Genomic DNA, 6,038 nt, shown 5'->3' with positions numbered 1-6,038 from the left:
TAGAGCAGCCAAGAAAAGTAATTTCTCTAGGACTTTCCACAGAAACCACAGCCCCTTTCCCTGCAGCCTTCAGGAATGAATTTTGCCAGCTGTCAAGCCTCAGCTCCTGAGGAAGCCTAGTGGCAGAAAAGTGAAAAGAAGAAAGAAGCAAAGACAGTGCTCCTGCTTTTCAGGAATCCTGTCATCACATCCTGAGAACTGCCTAACATCTGAGCTCATTTATTAGTTGATCAACAAACGTTTATTGAAACCTTCCTCTCTGTGCCTGACCCTGAGCTGGGCAGTGCCAAAAACACAGCCTGGCCCCGCCCTCAGGGAACTCAGAGTCCAGGGGCAGAGCCAGATTCGTTCTTCTGATAGAGACCATCTAGAGTGATCAGAACATTTATGAGGGAAGCTCAGGGGTCATGGGAGCCCCTGGAGGTCAGAGAGGGCTTCCTGCTAGAGAGGACATCTGAGCTAAGTCTTGAGGGACTAGGTGTCAGCCAAGTAGAGAGAGGGGAGGACAAGGGAAAAGCATCCTGGGCAGAAGGAGTGGCACAAGGAAAGGCAGGAGGTGGAGCAGAAGAGCATGATGCTCACAGTGAATGCAAGTTCGGTTTAACCGGAGTACAAATGTAAAGAAGGGGAGAGGCTGAAGTAAGCAGGAAGCCATCAGCATGATGCAAAAGGGCAGGTATGGCCTCCTACACCACCGTAAAGCATGTAGACCCCATTCTGACAGTGCTCAGGAGTCATGGCAGTATTATGGACAGTGGGAGTGGACTCCATAATACATGGAGTATTATGGACAAGTTCACACTTAAACAGAAGTGTGAACAAGTGAAGGGCGGAGGGAACATTAGTCAGGAACTAGCTAAGTTATGCTGCAGTAACAAACAAGCCCCCGGGATTCAGTGGCTCAAAACAGACAAGGTTTATTCCTTGCTTATGTGACATGTGTCATGGATCTCTAAGGACCCTGTTCCATATCATCTTCACTCAATAGCCCTGGCTGACCAAAGCTCTGCTATTTGAAAGGTTGGTGGGGACAGCGACAAAGCAGAGAATGTGGAGATCCACATACACCCGCTCAAATGCTTCCACCCAGAAGTACCTCTCACCGCTTCTTTGGCCACCCCAAGTCACTAACCACACATTACTTGAGGCATGGGAAAGGGTGATCCTCCCACATGCCCAGAAATAGAGAAAGACTGGCCACTGATGACCAGGAGCAATGGCCACCATAGGACATGGGCATGGAAGCATCAAGAACAGGGAACAGGTAAGAAATGAAGCAGCCTGGACTCAGATGGCAGAAATGAAGGATGTGAAGATCTGAGGGACATTCAGGAATCACATAGAATTCTGTATCTGCTGGCAATCTGTCCCAAATTCTTATTCTAGAAAACCAGCCAACACACAAAAATAATCAGACTAACAATCAGGAGAATGGGGAGATGTTGGTCAAAGGCTACAAACTTCCAGTCTAAAATAAATAAGTTCTGGAATCCAATGTGCAATACAGTGACTATAGTGAAAAATGTCATATTGTGGGGCACCTGGGTGGCTTAGTCGGTTAAGTGTCTGCTTTTGGCTCAGGTCATGATCTCAGGGTCCTGGGATCCAGCCCCATGTTGGGCTCCTTGCTCAGTGGGGAGTCTGCTTCTCCTTCTCCCTCTGCCCCTCCTCCCCCAGCCCATGCTTTCTCTCTCTTTCTCAAATATTTTTTTTAAATGTCGTATTGAATACTTGAAAGCTGCCAAGAGAGAAAATCCCTTTTTCCTTTTTTAAAGTTTTATTTATTTAATTAATCTCTACATGCAATGTGGATCTTAAATTCACAGCCTCAACATCAAGAGTCATACGCTCTTCTGAATGAACCAGCCAGGTGCCTCTCTTTTCTTTTTTTTTAATTGAAGTATAATTGGCATAAAGTGTTGTATTAGTTTCAGGTGTACAATATAGTGATTCAACACTTCTATACACACTTAGTGCTCATGTGGACAAGTGCTCTCCTTCATCCTCATCTCCTATTTCACCCATCCCCCCACCAACCTCCCCTCTGGAAACCACCAGTTTGTTCTCTGTATTTAGGAGCCTGTTTTTGTTTGCCAAAGAGAATAAATCTTCCATTATAAAGATTTTATAAATCTAAAGATTTATTTATTTATGTTACAGAGAGAGTGAGAGAGAGAATGGATGAACACAAGGGAAGGGGCAGAGGGGGAGGAAGAGACTCAGACTCCCCACTGGGCATGGGGCTCTATACCAGGCTTGATCCAATGACCCTGAGATCATGACCTGACCTGAAATTAAAAAGTCAGACACTTAACCAACTGAGCCACCGTGTGCCTCACAAAGAGCGTAAATCTTAAGTATTCCCACTACACATATTAAAAATGGTTAACTATGTGAGGATGTGTTAATTAGCTGGAATGTGGTACATTTCACATAACATACGTGTCAAATCATCATTTTGTGCACCCTAAATACATACAAGGTTTAGTCATCAATTATACCTAAATAAACCTGGGAAAACCAATCAGGTGGCTGTTAGATCAAAAATGGGCTCTTTAGTGCTGCTTAGAATAGGAGCAAAAATTCATTAGTGCGCCCAGCACGTGTCTACATAAGCATCCATGGAGAAAAATATAACGCAAACCGTGTGTATCCTTCTAAATTTTCTACTAACCACATTAGAAAAAGCAAAGAAACAGATCAGATTAATCACATTTCAGGGTACCTGGGTGGCTCAGTGGTTGAGCATCTGCCTTCACCTCAGGTCGTGATCCTGGGGTCCTGGGATCGAGTCCCACATGGGGCTCCCCATGGGGAGCCTGCTTCTCCCTATGCCTACGTCTCTGCCTTTCTGTGTCTCTCATGAATAAATAAATAAAATCTTTAAAAAAAGATTAATCACATTTCAATCCAATATGTCCAAAATATTATCATTGTAGAATGGGACCCATATAAACATTATTAATGAAGTATTTTACATTCCTTTATTTTTTCTGCCAAGTCTTCAAGTGCAGCATGTCATTTATGTTCACAGTGCATCTCCATCCAGACCAGCCACATTTCAAGGGCTCAGTAGCCACATGTGGCTTCTTTATTGCACAGTGAAGATCTAGACATACTAGCTAATTACTACATCTTCACAACAGTCCTATAAAGCAGGTACTGCTTCTGTTTTATAGATGAAACTGAGGCACAGAAAAATGAAGAGACTTGCCCCAAGTCACAAACTGGGGGAGGAACTGGGCTGTGGACCCAGAAAATGCAGCTCCTTGCATGTGGAATCAAGATGGGCTGCTGCACAGGTCAATATGAGGCTGGGTGAGAGAGTGCCCATGGGGGCTTCTCCCACGCTCACCAGAGGTCTCCGCAGAGGATAAGGATGATTCTGGAGAATGCTGAAGAACCTTGCGCCAGACCCAAGCAGGAGGGTGTGGGTGGGAATCCAGAGGCATGGGAAAGGATTGGATCATCTGCCTCTCACTTGCCACAGACTGCCAAGGCCGGAAAATCCCCCGGAGCATCTGGCTGCAGGCTGTGGACTGTAATGCTACTGGCTCCAGTGGGATGGAGCAGAAAGCTGGAGCTGAGTCCCTGTGAAGGCCCAGACCCAGGAGGGTTGGGGTGGCCAGGCCTTCTTCAATGGTCCATCTGGTACCTAGCTCTGCACTGAGAACCCCAATCTCTCATGCAATCACCCTTCCTTTCCGAATGGGAAAACTGAGGCTCAGAGAAGTCCCATGACTTGTCCAAGATCACATGGGAAGAACAGAAAGGATGTATCAGGAAGGACAAAAAAACACACTTCCCAACCCTCATCCCATGGCCATCCAATTCCCCTTCCAGAGGCAAGGGTACCAACTGCTTGCAGGTATTTCCTGAAATATTTTAGGCTATACGAGCATTCATAGCCAAATCGTTTTTTCAAAAGATTTTATTTATTTATTTATTTGAGGGGACGGCAGTAGGGAGAGAGAACGTGAAGCAGATTCCTCGCTGAGTGTGGAGCCCAAGACGGGACTGGATCCCATGACCTCAAGATCATGACCTGAGCTGAAACTAAGAGTCAGATGCTCAAATGACTGAGCCACACAGATATCCCCTGATCATTTTTTTTTTTACACAGAAGTGGCACACTATTCTGCATCTTCCTTTTATTTTCCACTTAACAATATCATCTTCAGGGACGCCTAGGTAGCTCGGTGGTTATAGTGTCTGCCTTCGGCTCAGGGCATGATCCTGGAGTCCCAGGATTGAGTCCCACATCAGGCTCCCTGCATGGAGCCTGCTTCTCCCTCTGCCTGTGTCTCTGCCTCTCTCTCTCTCTCTCTCTCTCTCTCTCTCTCTGTCTCTCATGAATAAATAAAATATTTTTTAAAAAAACAATATCATCTTAATGATCTCTCCAGATTAATACATATGGATGTGCCTTGTTTTTTTTTTTAAGAATGCCCATAGACCTCAAACTATCTGAATGTAGCATAATTAACTTAACCAGTCCCCTCATAAGGAACGTTTAGGTTATTCCCCATTTTCTTCCATTAGAAACACTACTGAAATTAGTATCACTTGGGGAAACCTCCTGCCAGCCCTAGGAGGCCATGCCCATAAGATAAGTCCCCTGGAGGATAAGTCAAAGTGATGAGCATTTTTTTTAAAGATTTTATTTATTTATTCATGACAGACACACACAGAGAGAGAGAGAGAGGCAGAGACACAGGCAGAGTGAGAAGCAGGCTCCATGCAGGGAGCCCGACATGGGCCTCGATCCTGGGTCTCCAGGATCACACCCCGGGCTGAAGGTGGCACTAAACTGCTGGGCCACCAGGGCTGCCTGTGATGTGCATTTATTATTTTGAAAAACATGTCCACACTGCACTCCAGATTCCCACCTCCACCACTGGTTGACTACCCATCTCTAAAAAGGGCTTTTCGCTCTCTCTGTGTTGTTTAAATGTTTTACAGTGAGAAGGTATTCACGTACTACTTATGTAATTAAAATTAAATAAGCCCTTCATTAAAAACTCAAACCTGGAAAGGAGAGAAACCAGAAGGGCCAGTTCAGACTGAGCCTCCCACCCTGTCCCCTGTCACATCTACCTTGTCCCCAACAAGTCCTACCTGATAGTGAAATCCATTTCTCAAGCACAAACACGGACCTCAGTGACCTTGGGAAAAATGCAGGGATGAGATGATGTAATTTTCCCTCTGTGGTTTTTTTCATCTGAATTAGATTCTTCTGCTCTTCCCATAGTTCTTTCTTCTCCTCCCTCTTCTCTCCTCAACTTCTGTTTCGGTGAGCACTGTACTGAAAATGTCTCTCAGGTCTGTCCAGTTCAATGAGAGAACACTTAAGTTATGCAAAATCTGGCATTTTCACAAGAAAGGAAGAAAGGAAGAGCAGTGCTAGGAGTTTAGAAGTAGAAACTGGAAAAGCAAAATAATAATCTATTCTATTTTAAATACATTAATGTCTCTCTTTCCTTTCCCTTCCCTTCCTGAACACAAGCAAGTAGATGGTGTCTGGAAGAGGGGATAGATCAGGGAGGGGGGTAGGGGGAGGTACACAGGGCTCAGAATCGGGTGTCAGAGCCAAGTAGGGTCAGGGTGGCATCCGTACCAGGGGCAGGGGGTCTGGGCAGGTGGCAACCCCAAGAGACTGGTTGACATTTGAGGGGATTGAGCAAAGAAGTAAACAAATAAAGATTTCTCACTGATGGAGAAATGAGCTATAATTATGCAAACAGTGAAAACTAGAATGGACTATGCAGAGTTGGGTTGGAATTGAAGATACCAGGGGAAATTCATGATTTTCAATATGTAAAAAGAGATCCAGAAATGAATGTAGATCTAAGTCCATGTGCATATATATGTAGGTGTATATGTGCATATTCCCAATCTCCATCCAGCAAGAGCCAGTCCGTGACCACATGGAGCAGCCAAATCTTGATTTCTAAATTTCATTCCCCTGAAATGTGGCAGGGTTTCTTCTTGGGGTGAAGGCTACTTTCAGGACTGGATTGAGGAAAGTACAAGATGAG

This window comes from Canis lupus, chromosome 1 (assembly GCF_048164855.1).
Source record: "Canis lupus baileyi chromosome 1, mCanLup2.hap1, whole genome shotgun sequence".
In the NCBI taxonomy this organism is placed as follows: domain Eukaryota; kingdom Metazoa; phylum Chordata; class Mammalia; order Carnivora; family Canidae; genus Canis; species Canis lupus.
The sequence above is the reverse complement of the archived record's forward strand: the minus strand, read 5'-3'. Positions refer to the sequence as shown.